The sequence below is a fragment of the Ochotona curzoniae genome, unplaced genomic scaffold (genome assembly GCF_017591425.1).
Source record: "Ochotona curzoniae isolate NIBS_2020 unplaced genomic scaffold, NIBS_Ocur_1.0 contig_2599, whole genome shotgun sequence".
In the NCBI taxonomy this organism is placed as follows: domain Eukaryota; kingdom Metazoa; phylum Chordata; class Mammalia; order Lagomorpha; family Ochotonidae; genus Ochotona; species Ochotona curzoniae.
This window is the reverse complement of record NW_024465520.1, coordinates 8,763,155-8,785,985: the sequence shown is the minus strand read 5'-3', so window position 1 is coordinate 8,785,985 and position 22,831 is coordinate 8,763,155. Positions and strand designations below refer to the sequence as shown.

Genomic DNA, 22,831 nt, shown 5'->3' with positions numbered 1-22,831 from the left:
ATTCTTTTTCTTTGTTGCCTACACTCCTAAGGAAAAGAAAAACTTCCTTAAGGCAGTCCAAATATACTCAACAAATACAGTAACCACTAAATGATTAAGCATATGAATAAAGAATCTAGAGCCACAATGTATACTGCTTACATTAACTGTTTCTTGTTCGTCTTCCCCGTGTAGTCTAAGTACAAGAGGAATACTTGGACCCAGGTCTAGAGGAATCTGCTGATGAGCAAAGGATATAAAAATACGTACGTAAGTAACTGTATATAGAAACGAAAGTGAGGACAAGAGACAGTTCCTAAGGTGAGCCAGGAAGGATGGGTTTTAATGAGAAGAGGACAAAAAGGCACAGAAATGCATACTAGAAGAGCTCAACCGGAGCACACACGTGTGATGGAACTGGACGAGGATGAAGCTGGAACTCGGGGCTAAAATCGAATCGGTCACGGCTGCGAAGGCCAGGGGAAGGAATTCAACCTTCGCTGCTCAAGCAATTGGAATTCATCCATTCCAAGATAGAACCCAAGGACAGAGCTGAAATATTTCACCTAACACTCCAAACAGCACTGGAATGAGACAATACACAGGATATGAAGAAATCTTACGAAAGAAACTTCGGACGTGCTGCTTCCTAAAGCTTTTGCTTTGGCTGCCAGGAAGCAGAGAGAAATCCAGTGCTCAGTTTCATCAAGTACTTGCTTCATCACTCTTCCTTCTAACTGATTTGTTATATATCTTTTTTACAGTCTTATTCGATGTGCACTTAACTGCTGCAGGCCGACTCACATCCTGTCTTGCTGCAGGATATGTCATAGATAAATAAAATTAAAGTTAACATTTGTCTGGGTACCAGGGTAAGGTCGAAGGTGGGTGCTATACTGAAAGTTTTTGATACACGTTTTAGATGAATGAGGAGCACGGCTTGTGAGACCATGACTGCAGCTGCTAACTGCTCCCATGTCTCCCAGTGCATCCGGCCACCCATCTTCCCGCCTGGCTGTCCAGCTTGACCTTCCCCCGGTACATCAGGGCTCCTCCCATGATGCCAAAATGACCTTCTGAAACTTGCAAGGCTTCCAAGGCTGCAGATATTTTCAGCTGTGTCAGCCTGACTGTCACAGCATTCTGCATGATAGTAGGAGCAAAATGGGAGCCTCCTGGACGAGCCTGGCCTTTTCAACTCAAACCAGTTTCCTGCCACTCAAAATAGAGTTTTCTCCTTCTGTATCATCTTAGGATATTTTCCTTGCTTAATTAGAAGGAACTAACTCTGAGTACAGAACGTTATTTTTCATTACATGAAAATAGAATACTTCAACACAAGTGCAGTAAACCTAACATGGACTCCTTTAAAATAATGGTAGATGCTTATGGCTTTAAATATATTCCAGGGTCAATTCATGTATTACCTAATTAGTTCATTAGAGACTGGATCCCTGGCTAAGCATATCTATTGTTTCTTTTGTAGTGGAAACTCACGTTCCTCTTTCTAATTATGAATGAAAAAGACATTTAAATAAGAACATAACACAAAAAAATACACACACAAGTGTACGCACTGATGAGCTCTGATAACCGCTATCAGTGTGGTGGTGAGAAACACCAACTGGAAATTCTCAAGTAAATATAGAGCTAGACAATGACATCCTCGCTTATTTCAGTGTTGTCAACGGATTAATAGCTTTTGGTGATGAAACGAATTGAATTACCATAATATCTCCAATATTGTAGCTGAATGGGGTATAACCATTTGCAACTCTATGGTTGGGTTCAACACATGTCTTAAAATGTATCACCTACCAAGCTAGCCAACACAATTGGCAGAGGGTTATGTCACGTAGAAATGACACCATAAACTTCACAAGTGATACTGATTTTGAGTCTAAAAGTAGACTTTGCTGATGGTGGCAAGTATTAAGGCAGAGGGTATTAGATGTGAGCCGGGTAACATTGGGCACACCGTACAGGCATATCAGGCCATTTAATTTATGCCTCCTTTCAAAGCCAGATCAACTTCAAAAATCCTTCCATCATCTCTGCTGCTTTATGGCCACAATTTTTCTAAAAATTTTTCACATCTCATTTCCTTCATTGACTTTTTACAGAACTAACTTGCAGTAGGTTTCAAACATACATCGCTCTGGGTATTTCTGTAATTTTGTACCAAACTGACGGAAACAAACTTCAAAACCCTTGGGCTGAGTGCTCATTTCTCGCTATAAGACCCCAAGGGCCCTGCGTGGTAGCCTAGCGGCTGAAGTCCTCATCTTGCAAGCACCGGATCCCATATGGGCTCCAGTTCTAATCCCAGCAGCCCTGCTTCCCTTCCAGCTCCCTGCCTGTGGCTTGAGAAAGCAGTCGAGGAAGGCCCAAAGCCTTGGAACCTGCATCCACATGGGAGACCTGGAAGAAGCTCTTGGCTCCTGGCTTCAGATCGGCTCAGCTCTGGCCACTGTGGCCGCTTGGGGTGTGAATCAACAGACAGAAGATCTTCCTCTCTCTTTCCTCCTCTCTATATATCTGAGTTTCCAGTAAAAATAAAATATTTTAAAAAAAGACCCTGAAGCAAGGTACATGTCCCCAAGAGTTGGTGCTCTTACCTGTGAGCCACAGGGTCAGTAAGGCAAAACTCTCACCCAGCTGTAGAGCTGCCCAGGATCCCAGCGCCCAAGAGCACACACATGCCGGACAAGGAAGCAGCTGTTTTGGTAATTATCACAGTCACTAATGCTCAGGTCTTTGTCCAGCTTTCATTAGCTCATGAATGGGCACTTTTCTCTAACCCACTAACTTTTAAAAAAAATCTGAAAGTACATCTCTACAATCTCCTGAAAAATTCAATCAAAACTTCCTAGTGCAGCTTGTTGCGCCATGAAGCTTAGGCCAATATTTATGATTACGAATGGATAGTGTAAGTTAGAAAATATTGAGTTTTCTACTCTTGCAAGCAGTTTAAATCCTGGCAACCAGTAAAAAAAAAAAAAAAAAAAAACAACACTTCGCACCCCAATGTGGTCCTACAGAATATGTACAGTTGCAATCTCACAATTTGAAATTATGGAAACTAGGCTGCCAAATAGATTTCCCACACAAAAGAAAAGTTAGAGCGAAAACAAGAACATGCACATACCAAAAAGCCCTCGTCATTAAGGTCAAATACAGCTCGCTGCTCTCTTACGACCTTCTCTTTGCCGGTAACAAAAAAGGTACAGACTCTGAAATCTGACTGTCAGTGCAGAGGGTTTTTCACTCTTGCCCCTAATCTGGAAGTTGGCATGAAGTTTCCGTTGAACTATATATGCCCCAACATTTCTCCAAAAAACCAGTAGAAATAAGTGAACTTCCCCTACGTGCAGGGTGCTGCTATAGTTGAGCCGCGCTTACACAGAAAAACAAATGAGTTAAATACTGAGTCGCATCATTTTAATCAATCATGAGTTTAACTTTCCCCAATGCACAAGATGGAAGGAGTTACTGTGTGGACTGGATGATTTCCGGCACATTCCACACCCTGCCCACAGAGCCTGTTCTGGCCCTTCTGTGCCCACACTGTTTTGCCTGCACATCGTTTGTATGCGTCTCCGTCTCTACACTGGAAATTACCTTAGGAGAAGCACGAATCACCCCTGCCCTTATCTTCCAAAGCACCATGCGTGAGAGGCAGCACCCAGGAACCGCACGCAGCAAGATTCGCCAAGAGTGCCTGCCTTGAAAATCCAAAGAGAAACAAAGGCTCTCCCGTTCTCCTTCTCCAAATAACGTAACTTTACTTAGAATATATTCTAGACAAATCTGAAACGCGCACAATTTGTTAGCAAAGTGGCATGTCTCCAACAAATCTCTATCTTTTAAAGTCATAATCCGTGTCACAGGGATATTCAGGGAACAGACTAATGCATGAAATCAATAAAATACAAAAATATAAAATAAATACAAGATCTACAAAGCCAGGGTATGCACTTGAAGTAATCCCTGTCTTTATGACTGGGTTTCACAACAACAGCAAAAAGAACAGAAAGTCATCAGATCATTTGCGAGAAAGTCCACCGTTTTCAATCTTCTTAAAGCATCCTCTGAAAGGATGGCAAAGGACTGTCCCTATGGCCAGGTACGATACTGCACCACACCACAACACTGCACGCTCTTGCCACACCTGCGAGATGCCAAGTAGATTTTGTTTTCGTTTTTACACATCAAAAAGGTAAACATTATAAGCATTTGTCAAACCATATGCCCCTTGGAACTCAACATCAATGGAATACCACGCGAATTTGTTTCAGCATCTTTTAAACATATACCTGCTTGTCTTGGATGTTTGTTAGTGCATAGATGGTGTTACGTTACTGTATCATAAACATGCCACATTCATTTTCCCAGCAGAAGCTGAAAGGGGCAAAAAAGAAGGCTGGTTTTGAAGTGAGACAAGATCTGGCCAGATTCCCGTTCAGCTGCTCACCAGCTGTGGGGATGCAGGCGGGCAAGTCAACATCTCTGAATCCCATTGTCATCCACCCAACATGGTGGCCGCTGCCTCAGAGGCCCTTCCTCTTGCTCATCGCATCACCTTGCTGTCTGCATTCACCCAGCCTTTCTCCAGGAAGAACACAGAAACATCCATACCCCCAAACACTCCAACACAGACTAGCACCTCCGTTACATCTACCTAGGAACTACTGCTTCCCCCAGATTCCAAAAGAAGAGCACTTGAAGCTTCCGGCCTAGCCCGGGCACCACCTCCTGCACACAGCACGGTCTGGCCACTCAGTGCCACAAACCTGCCCATCGCTTCCTCTGCTGCTTAGTATACTGCCTCCTAATGCAAACGTCTCCATCTTTCTCCCCAACTCAACTGTACGCCAGAGAGTAAGAACATACTGGATCCTTTTCCTTGTGCTACTGTAGTCCTCTGACTGTAACAGGTGCTCAAAACAGTTCTTAGTTGATTGAGGAAAAGAGCCCCAGCACTTAGTAAACTTTGATCCATGACTCATGAATAGGTTTAATATTTTTCTTTCCAAATCAACTGCTCCTAATAGCAATATTTAACTTCTAAGCTCTTAGTCTTCCAAACTTTGTGTTTCTAAGAGTTCAGCAAATTTGCTCCTCCCACAATGCATTACAGAGAATTCTGCCTCAGATTTGTACTTTCCAACATCCTCAACGAATGTTCTATACTAATTCAAATTAATCTTTGGAAAGAATATTTTGCTGAGAGAGTCTCAAATACAGTATTTTCAGAGAGAGGCTATACCAGGGTCAAATTTTTTCTTGTATTTCCTGCTGGTCACTTACACTATGCCCATCAAATCACACAGCTTCTTTTGGATGAGCTGTTTAAGACCAAAAACCTGGTCTAAACACCTCTAAGCGGGTAATGCAGGTTCCTATAACTCTGTGAAATTCAAACCACGCCTTGGCTGTTGGAACCATTTAGGGTTAACCAGAAGATGGGCGGGTCTGTGAGATACTCTCTCTGTCACTCTGCTTTCAAGTAAAAATATAAACAAATCTTTCTTTTTAAAAAAATGCACAATGACAGCATAGAGGAGCTAAAGAAAAATTTATAATTGTTGCTTGATCTCAGTTACTTAAACATGAGCATTATCTAAGCGTTATCGTAAAGATGTTCCTTTTTTGCATGAAATGCTTATAGCACAAAGTAAAAATGGTTAAGAAAAGGGAAGTTATGATATGAATATACCCGTGGAAAAGGCAAAATAAAACACAGTCTACATTACTTTAGCTTCAGATAAATATACAATAAAGATATACAAATAGTGCAAGTCATGTTAAACATCATGCATATAGATTTTCAATAGTAAGTGGTCAATACTACAGATAGAATACTTTTAAACAGCCTTGATTTTATAGGAATGTGCATATATATTAAATAATACATAATCTAGCACATTGCAGGCATTTTCTGCTATACTACATTAGGCCATTGCTTTCTGTAAAGCAGGCATGGGCCTTGGTAAAAAGGCCTAAAATGGAGCACTCGCTTCTCCTTCAACACAGCTGTCTTCCTAATGCCAGAATCTAAGTCACACTGTTTATAAGAACTTACTATTAAGGATTTCTATTTCCAGGAAAAGGAATACACAGATATACTGACACCTTCCCCCACACAGCGAGGTCTGAGACGCAGAAACGCCAGGCACACCGAGCACATTGCAAACTCATCTTCTCATGCATCTATCTGCCACCTTGTCCACCACCGAGCACAGCTGACACGAGAGGTCTCTGTGGACTGCAGTAAGGACCAAGCCTGCCTGTTCGACATGGAAATGTCCCCCACAACTAACAATATGACCTAAAGATGCAACTAAGTTAATCTGAGAATGACCAATTTAGGGTAAAGAATTTGGTGACCTCTTGTGCTTTTAGTTTATCAAGCCTGTGCTTCCAATGTATTTAATACTGAAAGAAAATGTTTAAAGAATGTGTCATGTATTTTCTGTTGGGTCAAATTATAACCCCCGATGAAACATACCTGTGTTTTCCTCCTTACTGGTACTTCGAGTGGAATTCTCTGCTCTAACAGGATGATGCGCAAGCTTTGTAGTTTTTCTGATATTTTCTGTATTTTCTAAATCATCACCTTTAACATCCACAGGCAATTCACTGTCATATCCCACAAACTCCAAGCTGGTAGCATCTCCCCCGCACCCAGGCCCCCGCTTCCTTCCCAGGTCATCCTCCTCATGTGGTCCTCTTCTGGACAGTGTACCCCAAACTGCTTTACTTCCTCCATCTCTACCATGTGACTTCAAGGTCAGGGAACAATGAGCTGTTAAGTCCTTCCCCACCGCAAGCCCTGTGCTCTTCTGTGTTTTCTATTACCTGGCTTCACTGCCCTCCTGCCTTCTGTGGGTCACTAGAAAGCTCAAGCATTTTTCAGAATCAGAAAAGACTAAAATAAAAGATAAAATGCTATTATCAGCAATAAAAACAGATGGAATATATGATCAAATTCCCGGATGCAAAACCTGTGAATGACCCGTCCAACTGAATGCGAAGTCAAGTTCACAAGACGTCTGGTACTATTCTAACCACGAGCAAGAAGTGCTTACAGACTTGCCCTCAGCATCCCCGCTTTTTCCCACGTCCACACGTATGCTGTGCACTGACTAGTAGCTGGTCAGATCTCTCACTGTTTATACTTCTCACATTCTCACTGCTTCTAGTATGGTTGTCAATCTTTTTCAATTTTCAGGAAAAAAATACTCAGTCACAATCGCTGTAGATTGATGTCAATTTACAAGAGTTTAAAATACAGACATTACAGTGTTATCCAACCTCCCACAGACTAGGTTCTGAAAATAACTATGATTCTATTACAAACCCAAAAAGTCATATTTGTAATACATCTCCCAATGTCCAATATTTTTTCTGGCTCACTTCCCTTTTACTGAGAGCCATACTAAATTGATCTGGTTATTTCAGATTAAAATCTCCTTCCAACTATCTGCTTCTCTCTTTGCTGTCCACATGGTTTTACACATTTCTTTCTCCAAAAAGAAACTACTGTACTTGGTGTTTTAGCATCGCATTTCTCAACTTCACATACATATTTTAGCACATATATACATTTTAAGGTTGGAATTATAACCTAGTTTTAAACAGTTTACTTTCAATTTAGCTTCCTCTCAACAAATTCTCTACACCTCCTAGTCATGTCAGCTGAGCTGCCCATACGAGGTAACCGTTTAGTGGTTGCAAAAGTTAACATTTTTGGTATGCAACAACAAAACTAATGACAAACTTGACCAGTAAGCTAGACAAAGATACTTCATTCATTCAATGCAGATACTACTGCATTCCACCTAGATTTTTAAAATAAATAAATAAATAGAGCACACAGAACAATCCTGTGTCTGGACATCACATACAAATGCATGAAAAATATGAAAACAACACTGAGAAAACGTAATGAATCCTGTTAGCAGAACAGCGTTCTAGTGTGGCTGATAAATACAGAATATGTACTGTAACCGCATCTGAGAAACACTTCCCTTTGTCACATGTGTGTGAGTCAAAGCTGCATGAAGTCTCGCCTGGCCTTCTCTAAGCTCCCATGCCTGCTGCCGAACCATTACATAGGAAATGCCACTTTCTACTTCAGTTATCTGCAAAATTCATTTCCCCTACCTGACTGCAATTTCTTTCCTAACAAGATGTTCTTGCCGGCCTGCGGTAAACCTGGCTTGGAATTTTTGCCATGACATGGATTCAGCCATGAATCACCTTTATACGACTGAACTCATCCCCGAATCCTAGAATCGTGGAAGCTTTTACAATAAGTCCTCTTTTACTTAACAGCTTCCACTACTGAAAAATGTAAACACAGAAAATCCAATGTCAAATATACATTTCTGAAAGCCTCTTTCAGAGGAAGGAATTTCTCATTGTATAAAGTTAGCTACGAAACTACTACAACGCAACTGGTATCCATATAAACATTACCACTAACCTTTGGATTGCACAGAATTATTTTCTATTAATATGTCACTTACTGTCCAAGAATTCAAATAAATTTATGTTATCTTACGAAAAACTAGATCTCCACACACGTACTCGCACGTAAATTATTTTTCATACCGTACAGGAGTATTATTTTATGTACTTTTATCAGATATAAAGGTACTTCACAAAGTTTAGGAAAAAATGGACTAGAACATTAAGCTCAGTTTGAAGCAAAAAAATAAAATGGAGTTTAAAAAAAAAAACTTTAGTGTTAATAAAATTAACTACAAGGGGGGAAAAAGCAACTGAAAACCCACGTGCAGTCCTTTGCTACATGAAGTCTGAATGGATTTCTTGCAGATCCCTCACACTTTTCACGTCATCGGGCATGTAAATGATACTCCCTGTGTTTGCCAAAATAACAACACAACAAAGCCGTTCCTTAGGCGCACGTTCACTGCCTGAAGCACAGCACTGCTTCAAAACCCATTTTCACCTTTCAGAAAGCATTGATCCCAATGGAAAAGTCATTCTTTTCCTCATACGGCTCTATCTCCCCAGAGGTGAATGCACCCTAAAATGCTCAAATGATAAAGAAACTTAGAGCAAGACTTCAAAAGCAGTGGGAAAAGTACCAAATGCAACATTTTAAAAAAATGCATTTATTTTTATTGGAAAGACAGCTTTACTGGGCAAAGCAGAGACAGATCTCCCGCCCAATTGGTACACTCCCCCAGGCAGTCACAATGGACAGAGCTGCGCCGATCCGAAGCCAGGAGCCAGGAGCTCTTCCAGGTCTCCCATGCAGGTGCAGGGTCCCAAGGCTTTGGGCCATCCTTGACTGTTTTCCCAGGCCACAGGCAGGGAGTTGGATGGGAAGAGAAACAGCCGTTGACACAAACTAGCGCCCACATGGGAACCTGGCAGCTGTAAGACAAGAATTTAGCCAGTAGGCTATTGCATTGGGCCCAGAATATTTTAACATACATTTTTTAAAGAGTCCTTCACAGACTCATGTGATAAAATATCTAAGAAACACAATAATCTCTAAAGAAGTTCTGGGGCCTTTGAACAAATTAAATGTAGTTACTGTAATCATGTTTGCTAGAACTGTTTTTTTTCCCCCAAGGAAATTATTATAAGTTACATAAGTGTTTTTATTATAGAGAAAATATTATGGAAAAAGTAATTTCTCTATCACAAATCTTAAAACATGAAATATATCCAGATATTTAATGCCATATGCCAACAGGTCTTTCTGAATCGTCTGTCTGGCAATCAATAATTCTCCATTAGTGAATATGCACCATGACTCATCAGCAACGATTCACCAAGTTAGCGTGGATCATTCCTCCATTGTCTCCCCCCACACACAATGAGAGCCAGGGGAGCCACGCCTCCCAGGGGAGACACACTCAAGATGGAGGATGAGAGCCAGGGAAGCCACGCCTCCCAGGGGAGACACACTCAAGATGGAGAATTAGAGCCACGGGAACCACGCCTCACAGGGGAGACACACTCAAGATGGAGGATGAGGGCCATGGAAGCCATGCCTCACAGGGGAGACACACTCAGGATGACAGGAGACAACAACCAGGTCTTCCTGAAGAGTTCTAGAATACGCACCATCCCTCTCTAAGAATCCTCTCTAGAATCATCTTCTATCTTTGACATCCTTCAAAAAATAACAGTAAGCACTCTTCACAGGGTAAGAAAAGAACCGTATTTTCCCAGGTGAGGACTCACTGCGCATGGCAAAATGCCTTTCAGCTCTGAAAGGAACCACAAGGCCTGTCCCCAGGGCGTGCGCCCTTGTGCTGCGTTTATCAGTTGGCTGCTTTCTCAAGAACGCGTTCAAATGATCAAGGCTCCACGTGCAGTCATTCTTCAAAGTCCAAAACTTTGTTAGGGAACTATGTTTTTACCTTTCCTAACATTCAAAACGAGGCTTTCCTGCTCATAAACTCATCTTTCGTTACCATCTGCCTCTCGGGAAGTCGGATTTACTCATGTTTTTGTTGTCTTAGGATGGAAAGTCACAGAGAAAGAAAACACATATTAAGCATTTGAAGATAACTACTGTTTACTGGGAACGTTATTTTAAAATGAATTTGAGTCACTCATTTACTGTTGGCAAATCCAGGACAATGATGACTCCAGTGTCTCTAGAAGGTTTCCAAGTAGCAATCATACCCTATTCTGGCCTTTGAGAGGTGTTAAGACTCACCCCCTAATTACAAGGCTTTTCTGGGCTATTACTACCTCACCACTACATTTCAGAACTAAACAGCAGCTACGAATAAATAAAAATAGATGCCAGGTGATGTGTTTTCTCAAATTATGGATATAACCGACAAGAAAAACAAGGCATTTTCTGCATAAAACACCGCTTTCTCTTCTAATAATAAAGCCCAATTTTGTCATGTTCTAATCAACAAAGTTTGCTTTCCACCCAAACACTATTCTCCTGCTTTATTCTACAGAGACATTGCCCAATAAATAAAACATAAGCAGCACCTGTGACACTGTTTTCTAGTAACCACAGTCCAAAAAAAAAAAGAGGAAAAAAGTGAAAGTAACCTAACAAGACCGCTGACATCAATATACACGAAATATCGTTATCCCACATCATGGGTTTTTAAAATATTAATCAGATGTTTTTCATCCTTTGCACAGTTGTTTGAAACGTATGTTTCTCATTTAGAGCACTTCTTTGGGCATGCCACCTACTGTGTGTTCAAGAGCCACATGAGACCGGTGGCTACTGCTCTGGATGACGCTTCGCAGATTTCCACACATAACGGGCTTCCTGGACTGAAAGTCCAGGCCCTTCCGATATGGTCGGTACGCTTTCGGGTTGTCCACATTCAGGAAATCACTTAACGAGCCTATTCCTCCTTTATTTTTTACCCACCCATAGTTCTGATTTTCCCCACTGGAAGGTATTTTTCCCTCAGAGTATTAAAAATAAACAAAAATATATATATCATTATCCTACTCTTCCGCAAGGCCTGAGATGCCTTCTAATCCACGCATCCATCAACAAGCAGGAAGGAGCAGGCCTGCGCTGTTTCCACAAATGGACATGTCACCTGCAAGCTTAATGGATGGTGACATGACAAACCCAAAGGCCAGCTTCGGTGTGCACCTCCGAGGCAGAGGATCTGACAGAATGAAGTGCAGTCCCCTTCCTCCATGGGGACTCAGCTGTGGGACGCCCCTCCCTCCCGCCCCGCCCCCACCCCTCAGGACACTCCCCGCCGGTTCAGGAACCAAATCTGGTGTTTCATTTCGTAGGAATCCAGTGCCCAGAGGAAGAACAGAATGTTGGCATCCAATTTTAATGAATTCAACTTGAAGTCTAAATTTGCCTCAAATGTGGAAATATAAACACAGCCATCCATCGTAGCACAAGCTCTGTAACACTTTGGTGTCTGTCCTGGCACGCCTGCCTGCAGCACCGCACTGGGTCTGTCTACACTCAACTCCGATCCCACAGAGTCACAAGAGAACAGAAAAATGAAACCAGGCACAGGGGAGGCTTTGCTGAGCCTCTCGGTAATAACACCCCCCGATCATTATGTCTTAAGTGACACTATAATTATAGACGGGTGAGCAGGTTTTCGGCTGCTGACCCAACCTGTTCCCTGAAACACAAAAGGCAACTTTGGTACCCTTCGGTGAGGAAACCCCCCCATTAAACAAACAAAACTAGGAATTATGTCCGCATTTGGAGAGAGGGCCCTAACAAGGTAGTAACAATACCAATACTATAGTAATCCTCAAACAAAACAGATGAAATTTCTACACTGTACTTCCCCCCCCCCCCAGAACAGTTTTCAACTGCACACTAGCCACCACTTTCAAGAAAAGGCACACAGTGATTCTACGGTGATTTTTCTCAGGCAACAAAGTAACTTCTTCATGATCCCTAGCTCCATTTCTGCAGGCAAGACCGCCCAATGACAGATTTCTTGGTGTAAATTTTACAATCACTGAACTTTCATCTTGTCTGGGTGATCTTACGCTATCCACACAGCACAGCCAGGGGAAAGCCCCCCGGGGCTCTGAGGAACCCACAGGAAGAGATAAGCTGGCGTGGGTCACTTCTTTTGCTGGTGAAGAACAGTCATGTACTAAATATTCTCTTTGTATAAACAGACACTCCGTTGGAACCCAGGAGGCAGGAACACTGTGTCCACTGGTGTAGTATTTCAAAGCATGTTGGGGAGGGGGGGTTTGCAAATGCTCAAGGCATTAATTAAGACTTTTCCCTTGGCGTATTAATTTGCTTAAGCACCTCCTCGGAGTGGGGCAGAGTCCGCCTTCCATTTGTTACTGCCCCTGCCAGCACCGGTGGGCACAGGAGTGCAGATGGTGGCATAACCTTGGGGCAGCTTCTTAAATTGGATTGTGGAAAGACACACAAGCCCAGGGCGAGGCGGGCAGATCCGCAGCTGAATCCCAGAGGCCACACACTCCCTCTGGGCTCAGGACCAACAGGACGCTGCGTGCAAGCGACGCCCTTGTACTTGGGAAGCTCAGTGCCCGGGGAAGGCACAGCCCCACCTTATACCTGCTCGTGTTACAGCCTCTGGAATCAAAGTATTCTCACATGACACATTACTACCAATAACAGATTCCGGCTCTGTTTGAAAAAAAAAAAAAAAGTGCCGGGCTAGGCTGGAAGGGTGGGAGGGGGGATTTCATATTTGTCCTGCTTTTGTCTAAAAACCAAAACCCAAGTACTAACTAGTTTTCATTCTCTTCAACCGTTCCAGGAAAGCCATTCAACCAACCAACTGCGACTCCACCCGACAGCTTCTATACTTACTTTTCTCACAGTTTCTGAGTGACGCACTACCAAACGCTGGGGACTGGGGTGGAAGGGGGTTGGAAAGGGAGGGAGAGAGGCAGCAGCCCTGTTCCTCTCCCTTTCTCAAGCAGGGCGTCTTCCGCCCTGTAAACTTGGCAAAAGGAGAACGGCACTGAAATACAGCGCTCTCCATATAAGGCAGCCCAGCTAAACATGTCATGCGTAATTTATGGGTAAGCAGGCAGAGAATTAACCTTTGCATGCACAGAGTTGGCCCCGAGGAATGGAGGGCTGGGTGTCAGCTCCGAGGCCAAGGCTTGCGCGGAGGACCCGCGCGCGCGCGCGGGCTCTCCTCAGCCGCCCAGGCCGCCAAGTTGGAAGCACCCTTCTTCCCGCACCTGTTTCCCGGCTCCCCACCCTGCTCGGCCTGGGCGCGCCGTCTCCCCGCGTGGGGCCCGGCTGCGCCGCCCTGAGCCCCGGACGCTGTCCTCCCCCCGGGGCCGCAGGGCGCACAGGGGGGAACCGGGACACGCGGCACCCACGAGCTGCTCGGCGGCCACTCCCGGCCAGGCCGTGGGCAGCCCCGCGGCAGCGTGGGAACAATGAGGCGCGGGGGGCGCGCGCGCGCGGCGCGGCGCGGGCAGAGGGCAAAAAAAAAAAAAAATTAAAATGGAAACTCACCTCTCACATGTTTTTCAGAGGCAGCCCGACTGTCGACCGACTGCCCAAGGCATTGTGGGAGTCATGGGTCCCAGAGGCCCGCGGTGGAGAAGAAAAAAAAAAAAAAAAAATGGAACTTGTCAGTTCCTCGTCACGGCAGCATGGTGAGCGCCACAACTCATTCAGCCGCAGTGAAAAGACTGTTGCATGTCGCGCTGCAGCCTCTTATCGCCCAGCTCGGGTTTCCGCCGCCGCTGCTGCTGCTGCGCGGCCCCTCCCCCGCGCCCAGCCCCACCAGGAAGCCCGGGGCGGACTCGCCGAGCTCGGGGACGCACGCGGCGGCCGCCCGGCGCGCCTGCCCTTGGCGCCCGCGCCCTGGCGCACGGCCGCCGCCCCGCGCCCTCGGCCCCCGGCCCGGGCACGCAGGCCGGGGCTCCCGGGGCGGCGGCGCGCTGGGCGGCGCGGGGAGCGGAGGGCGCCCGGGGCCCGGCGCTGGAACGGCGCATCCCCTCCGCGTCCCGTTGGTACCTTCCATCTTATAGACGTCCCACGCGATCACCTCGCAGCCGCGGGTGCCGCGGGATCCCGCACGCACGGGCCCGGCCTCTGCCGCCACCGCCACCACCACCACCCCTCAAATCCCGCAACCCCCGCGGGGCCCTTGGGTGGGGCTGTGCAAGGTTAGGCTGAAGGTTACATTCAGAGCACAGACCCCAACCTCTCTGCATCTGGAGGGACTGACGCCTCAAAATGTGCCACACGCGGGCGGGAAAAAAAAAAAAATACTGCAACACCGCAGCTGTGCTTCTGTCTCGAGGAACCGGGCAGTGCACAAGCTTGGAATTCCGGTACAGAAATGGACCTCACAGAAGCACACTCACGCACCAGCTTCCTGCCTGCTGTGGAAGGGACATGCCAAGGGGAAGAGCCCCTGTGTGGCCCAGTTGGCTCTGCGGGATTTACAGAAAGCAGGGCGCTCTCTCTCTTTAAGAGACAGTGTTCTAAAGCAGTAGCATATTCATTAACCCCCTATAACGCTATAAGATCTCTTATTTGCAATGGGAAAAATTTTAGACTTTGGGGAAATAAAGTTTTGGGAAATGTGTGGCCAGGATTTCCATTGAATTAAAGGAATTTTGCTCACTTCTTCCTGCGTTTGGGGCACGATTTAAGACAAAATGCTGGGGCAGGTACAGAATTCTTCGCGCGGGTTTCTTGGGTTCTGTTAAGAAGGATGAGGCTGGACTAAGAAGGGAAAACATCAGAAGTGCTAAAGAAGAGATGTACCTTCCAGATGGCAGGTGGCGTCAGTAACGGGTTTGTGCACTTGGATCTGTGCTGGGCCCACCGAACACCGAGGTCATGCTGTGCACTGATCCCGTCTAGAACAGTTGCCAGTGTACTGTACCCAAGTGCCAACCTGGCCGAAGGAAGCAGGGATGGGCACTTTGTATTTGCCAAGTAGTACCTATTCCAAGCTGTCAAGACTTCATTTCTTGTTCAGCAGTGGTTTCAACAAAAAGTGCCTTCGGTGGGGGAGATGCAAGAGTCCAGAGAGTAGGTAGGTACAGCCTAGATAATACCTCTGCTAGGAAAGTGACAAATGCCATCACTTCTGCCTGCGGGGAAGGCCGGAGAAGGCTTCCCACGGAGGAGAAGTGTAACCGATTCCTGACCAGGTCGTTCCGGGGAAAAGGGCCAACCAGGCTGCCTAAGGTACTCGGACCTGCCAGCCCTTCCGCCTTAAATGAGAGGAAGGTGTGACAGAGGGTCACAGGAGATGAGACCAGCAGTAGATGCGTAACACAGGAAATCTCAACTTCACTCTGAAACTGAACGACTAGGAAAGGGAACTCTGCAACAGGTGAAGTGGGAAGCCGCATTTCAGAAAGATCTGCGCAGCAGTGTGGAGGGTGAGTCGGAGCTGAGGGGGCGCCCCCTGAAGAGAGAGTAGGTGTGGACAGACTGGAAATATGACTCATTCAGGGAGTGAGGAAGGGCGGGGCCTGGGAGACTCCCAAGCCTGGCTTTGCCTACCGGACTGCGGCTTGCCTTTCCATTTCTTCCCTTTGCCTCCCATTCTTTGTCAAAATCAAGCAGTGACTTCTGTGCACCGTCTTCCACCTGCGTGGCTAGTGGCTGCCCTCGCTGGTCTGCATGTCCCTCTCCACAGAAAGCCCCGTGAATCACCCAACGACTCATTCTGACTTCAGGAATTTCTTGGAGTTATTCTCAAATCTTGATAGACTTCCACACCCAGGTTCTTGGTATTTTTCTTTTTCCTAATATGGGTTTGAAAAGTTGCTGTTTGGGGCAATATGGTGAAAAATAGACTTTTAAAGCTGTTTGTGTGTGTGTGTGTGTGTGTGTGTGTGTGTGTGTGTGTGTGTTACAAGGGAAGTTATGTTTCTGGAGGAAGGATGGATGTCTGTGAATAAAAGAGAAATTGAACCTGAGACAGATTTTCTGCTCCACTTAACAAAACACAAAGAAATACAAGAAAGACCCTTGAATGTTCAAAACAGGAGAATAAATGCCTTAGGACATGGCAAACATACCCCTATGTTACTTTACAGTATATTAAAAAAAAAAAAAAAAAAAAAAAAAACGGGGGCCCAGCGCGATGGCGCAAGTGGTTAAGGTCCTCGCTTTGCACGCCCGGGATCCCATTTGGGTGCCAGTTCTAATCCCAGCGGCCCCGCTTCCCATCCAGCTCCCTGCTTGTGGCCTGGGAAAGCAGTCAAGGCCGGCCCAAAGCTTTGGGACCCTGCATCCACGTGGGAGACCCAGAAGAGGCTCCTGGCTTCGGATCAGCATAGTATCAGCCGTTGCGCTCACTTGGGGAGTGAATCATCGGACGGAAGATCTTCCTCTCTCTCTCTCCTCTCTGTATATCCGCCTTTCCAATAAAAAAAATCTTAAAAAATAAAAAAATTAAAAACAAAAGGAACGAATGCCTCGGGAAACACATCACACAGTCGTCAGTCTACCCAAACACACAGAAAGGAATCAAGACAGACTCTGATAAGAAATCACCAATGGATCCTACTTTTTTTTTATATATCATTGACAACAACAAGGAATGAATAACAATATTTAAGTTTTGGAAGCACTGTAACATACCAAAATCCTATGCTAAAAATATGAAGTCATGTTGCCAGCTTTTGGCTCCATCCTAACCACATTTCAGATTGTGGAGGGCCCTCGAAAACAGGATAGCAATGAAAAGTTGCTCGTGTCCATGAAAACGCTGTGGCTGTTCCCTTCGTGCCAGCAGGGCGTGAGGCTGCCTCCCGCTTCTGTACGTGTAGTGACCGCACGCAGTTCCGCAGGCGAGGCCGTCTACAAATAAAATAACGGTCCATGTGGAGAAGGAAATTGTGGAAAACAATTTCAGATGAAATAAAACTACATTTTCACATAAAGCAAAGAATGGTCTCTGCAAGTTCTTAAAATACTTCCATCCATTCTGAGTCTTAATTGTACCAAGGAATCCCCAAAGAAATTCAGTTAACAGGCACAGCTTTTAAAGATAATATCAACTCCTTGTTTGCCAACACCACAGATAAAGGAAATAGCAGCGTTTAGCTTTTTTCGGTCAAATGGAAATATTTAAGGCCTGTGTGTGTGAGTGTGTGTGTGTGTGTGTGTGTGTGTGTGTGTTGTGTCTTGTCCTGTAGACCACTCTCACAGCTCAGTAAATGCTCCCTCTCTAGCGAGAATACTTGCCTCCGCGTCCTCACTCGCTCACCCAAGCACGTTAATGAAAATGTCTGAAGTCAGCATATTTAAAAAATAAATATAAAAAGGTCTTAATCGCTGGTCAAGAAATGTTTTTATCATACAAGGGCAAAAATAATTCATTAGAAGATGGTATCAACACTAGGTCTTTCCTTTTCTGATTCTTAAATATAAAATTTAAAAGAAGTTTCGAAAGGCCAGCGTTGTGGCATAGTGAGCTCAACATCTACTGAGGTGCCAGCATCTCATATGGGTGGCCAGTTCTAGTCCTGGCTGCTCCACTCCCCATCCAGCTCCCTGCTTGTGACTTGACAAAGTAGTGGAGGGTGGCTCAAGTCCTTGGGAGCCTGCACCCAAGTGGGAGACCCGGAAGAATCTCCTGGACCCTGATTTTGGGTAGGTTCAGCTCCAGTCATTTCGGCTACTTGAAGCGCAAACAAGTGGGTGGAATTGCTCTCTGTGGAATGCTGCCTTTCAAATAAAAATAAAAAATTTAATCTTTTAAAAACAAGGTTCTAAAAAGGAGCGAGATATTTAAAATATTCTTATATGGAGAATAACTTTGAAGTAGATACACTGAATTGATCTACAATAAAGAAGTCCACATTTTTAAAAACAAATGCAAATCTTCAGCAAGGAATGATGAACAGAAATGGTAAATAAATGCATTAAAAACCTGTGTCCTCTAGAAAGTACCACAGGGTATCCAAAATAAATAGATTTCAAAGCAGGAGGTGGGGAGACGTACACAAATGTGTATTGTATAGACAACATGGACTTAATTTATCTTCTAGAATCTTTAAATATTTTATTCACAGCATACATTATTCAAATTATGCCCATTTAAATATAAATTATATGTATTCTGTTACAGACTTTGTATAGTACATAATCTATACACAGTATATACCTCTAGTTGTATAAATAACACTACAGCCAAAATGTTAGTTAAAAGCAATATGTTTGTCTTAAAATACTTACAAAAATTTTAAAAATGAAAAAATATTTACATACATGACACAGTTAAAGTATCCCATGATTAGACATTTCTCAACTGACATTATCTAAAAATTAATTCTAAATTGTCAATAGTTATGTTGATACAGCAGGAGAGCAATAGGAAGCAAACACACTTGAGAATGAACAGTGCAGAACTATGGAACTTTAGAAGTGAGTGGACGGCTAGAAGCCATCTGGCCATGTTCCCTTCTCAGACCAGAGGAAAGCCCTGCGTGAGGAATCTGGCACTGTGCAGAGCACAGTTGGCCTCAATATTGTCGATCTCTTGGGCTTTCTGTTCTCGCCGTCTTTTAAAACTACATTTTATTTTATTTATTTCAAGGGCAGAGTTACAGTGAGAGAGGGAGAGAAATGCCACCCTTCGCTCCCCAGACAGTCACAGCACCCGGGGCTTGGCCAGGCTAAAATTAGAGCCAGGAAATTCTTCCAGACCCCCCACGTCGGTGTAAGGGTCCAAGCCCTTAAGCCACCTTCTGCTGTTTTCCCAGGCACATTAGCAGGGCCCTGGATCAGAAGTGGAACAGCCAAGACAATCCATTGCCCATATGAGATGCTGTACTGCAGGTGGCTTAAGCTCATCCGTGGTGACAAGGGGCAAGCGTTTGGCGTAGCAGTCAGTACACTATTTGAAACATCCCTTTCCCCCTACACAGTGTCTCTGCGGAAGTCCTGGCTCAGTTTCCGATGCCACCTTCCTGCTGAGGTAGATCCTGGCAGGCTGTGGTAATGGCTCGAGGGACTAGGTTACTGCTATCCATCTCAGACAACCAGATTAAATTCGTAATTCCTGGCCTTGTCCTCAGCCTGGAGTTGTCGGCATCTGGGGAGTGAATCATCAGATGGAAGATCTCTCTCTGCCTTTTGGTCTTGTCTCTCTTCTTTTCAAATGAATTTAAGTAAAAAAATAATGCAGACCTGATAGTAAACCAATTTGAATGTTAAACGTCATGTTAGACCTCTGGAACTGGGATTCTTTCTTCCTCCTTTCCTCTTGCTGTTTTCTGCCTTTTCCGTTTTTCCATCCTTCCTTTTTCCTACCCAAACAGAGCACCCCTTTACACGCAATGGCATCATGCATTGCAAAAATATTATTGAGTGTCCATCAGACCTTAATCTTCATCTAGAATTTCTGGCTACATGAGTAAACAGCACAGACAAATCCCATTCCTCAAGGGATGTGCGTTCTAACAGGAGACAAACAATAAACCAGCAAAAAATAAGAGAAAGAAAAAGAAAAACATGGCAAGCAATTTCAAAGGAATACAAATCCTAGGAAATAAAATATAGCAGGCTGTAAAGATGTTAAACAGGAGGGACAAAGGTGATCATATCCAAAGAATGTTTCTGAAGAAGGAACTCCAGTGGGGACGAGAGGTCACAGCCTAACACTCTGAGCTCAGTGTAAGGCCCCGGATCCAATGATGAATAAAAACTTACAGACTACCTAACCGCAGGGAACTCAGAGTCAAGCAAAGATACGATGCATTTTATCCAACTAAACATACTAAAATAGAAAGCTGTAATTATGAAGCGTGTATTCCTATTTGAGAACACGTAAAATCTTTAGTTGCAATTAGAGGTATGAGCAGGTGGGAGTGAGTGGAGTGAAACAGGGGAACCTGTGACCTGATACGCTTTTCCCAGATATTACTCTACGTTTCTTTTCCAATGTGGACACTAATGGCCCAATGTCAGAACAGAACAAGTATAGCACTGCTGAGAATGAGAGAAACAGAAAGAGTTGGCCATGTCTTAGCGGGCAAGAAGAGCTAACAGCTGGATGCCGAGCAGCCAGAAATGGTTTGGTTCAAGACTTAGAAATGGAGCACTCAAACATTAGGATCGTTCTTGGAGTTGAAAGGAGCCTGAAGTGAAGTGAGATAAGTATTTAACCTGTAAATTGTTGAATTCAGAGTATCTTTGCAGCAATCAGCAGTGATTTCAGATTCCAAAGATAATGATTGTTACTATCACAGTTCATTTCTCTCTGGAGTGTTCCAAGGCATTCTGTTAACATGCTGACATTGCACTACAGATGCAACTTGGTTTTTGGATTTCGCTTTTGATTTAATCTTTTTAACTTAGCCTTATAGAACAAGTAGCAATTATTATGCCATTCATTATAGCTTTCATTTTTCATATGAGATAACAGAGGCTTGACAGTTGACCCTTGCCCGAAATCTTGTAGCTAGTAAGATTGGAAACTTTGTATCACATGTTTCTAACCTGCAGTCCAACTTCTGAGTTAATGTATAATGTGAAACATATTTCTGAATGTTCTACCTAGAGTATACATTTAGACATACTGTGGACTGTTAAAAAGGAAAAGAAAATATGCATTAGCCGTCTTTTAATGAAGAAAACATACAAAAACAAATGTGAAATTGGCAGCCAAAAGGATGGATGCATTAACCACCTATGCGTCTAACACACAACTACATGGAATATTGTGGATTGCTTGCTATCATGTCCGAAAAATATGAGGCCAAAATCTCTTGTATTATTGTAATAACAAATAGGTCTTATTAGAGTATGCGTCAGAGTGCAACTATTCCGTGTACTGTAATCCAAATATTTCCATATGGTAACTTTCACATAGGGGGAAAAATGTAGCATAGCCTTATTTATTCCAGAAGGCAACTATATCTTTAAAATACCAGCGGCCAGGCGGGTTTTTCTTTTCCTAAATGTCCACTGCATCTACCTACTCATTTTATTCTTAAGTTCCTGAGGCTCCTTCTGTTTTTCTTCTGTGATATACTCTTTGGGTATTATTTTTTGTATTTGCTTGTTCCTCATTACCCTTTGAGCTTCCAGAAATTACCTTGAAACCATATCTCAATAGATGTCCTAAAGGGAATCTTGAATAAGAAAAACTTCTGTCAAAATTGGCACACGTTAACAGCTTTGCAGACACACCTTTATCTCTGCCTCCCTCCTTTGCCTTGTCTAACAGGGTCAGAACTGAACAGTAAGATTGTGTGAATTTTAATATCTTGGGCATCTGTATATGACAATTTCTCCTTAACTCTTCTGAAAATTTCCTTGTACATTGGCTGTAAGCTGGGAGCTATGTTGTGCAATGAGGATTCAAACGTTCTCATCTGCTTTAAGTGTGTACAGTTGACTCCAGCAGTAGGGACAGACATGAAAAGGGGAAAAAAAGCACTATTGGAAAAGTGCAGCAAGTGAAACACTAGCCACTTCAACAAACCCTACACGCTTACTTTTCTTAGTTTAAGCAGGTGACAAGGAAAGAGTGGAGGACAGACCTTGCTCTTCACAGAATCTCAAGGAACTAAGCAATGACAGAGTTACCTGGCACATGTCAAGAGATTCGTGACAGAAAAACAAGCGAGAAAAGTCACCAAAGTCGTTGCGTAGGAAAGAGATTGGATAATGTCAATAGATCATGGCTCTACCAACAGAAGAGTGATATCTTTCGGGCTTTTCATACCGCCACTGAATTGGCTTTTCATTACTACGATGAAACGTCTACGACAAGCTGCTCACTTTGGCTCCTGATTTGGAGGCTCACAAGCTAAAGAAGACCTTGTGACGTTGCAGGATGGTGATTGGCAGAGCATGGATAAACAGTTGCTTATCAAGCCAGTAGGAAGTAGCCAAGCCTGTCTTGAGATCTATATGCCTTTTTTTTTGATTGTTTTATTTACTTATTTTAAAATTTATTTTACTTGAAAATCAGACCTAAAGAGTGAGAGCAACAAAGAGAGAGAGAGACAGACAGACAGACAGATTTTCCATCCACTGGTTTACTACCCAAAGCTGAGAGCCAGGAGCTTCTTCCAAATCTCCTGTGTACCTGCCAGGGGACCAAGGACGTGGGCCATCCTCCACACTCAGACCATAAGCAGGGAGCTGGATCAGAAGCAGAACAGCCAAAACTCAAACCAGAACCCATATGTCACACCGGCGTGCAGGTGCAGGGTTGTGTTATTACCCCACTACTCAGCTGGCTGGGAGAACGGTCTTCCTGGGGCAGTGTCCTAGGGACCTCCCACTAGGCCCACCTGCTAGACACCGTAATTGGATTAAGTTTCCAGCTCTTAGTACCATCCCACTTAGTGACCTTGATATGTAACTGCCCTATTCATACCACAACAGTTATTG

General features: G+C 44.1%; 1 protein-coding gene across 19 annotated transcripts in view; it reads right to left on the bottom strand.

The window, feature by feature from the left end:
- MBNL1 (muscleblind like splicing regulator 1) overlaps window positions 1–22,831 on the bottom strand; it is a 188,907-nt gene that overhangs the window by 148,414 nt on the left and 17,662 nt on the right. For 5 of the 19 annotated variants that reach the window (XM_040974806.1, XM_040974807.1, XM_040974820.1 and 2 more), the window contains exon 1: window positions 13,961–14,266. The exons of 2 other annotated variants lie outside the window; for them this stretch is intronic. The gene's annotated coding sequence lies outside the window, so the exon portion shown is untranslated. Of the gene's footprint in view, window positions 1–13,960; window positions 14,272–22,831 lie in introns of those variants that run through there. 12 more of the 19 variants (XM_040974808.1, XM_040974818.1, XM_040974809.1 and 9 more) reach the window with 7 other exon arrangements.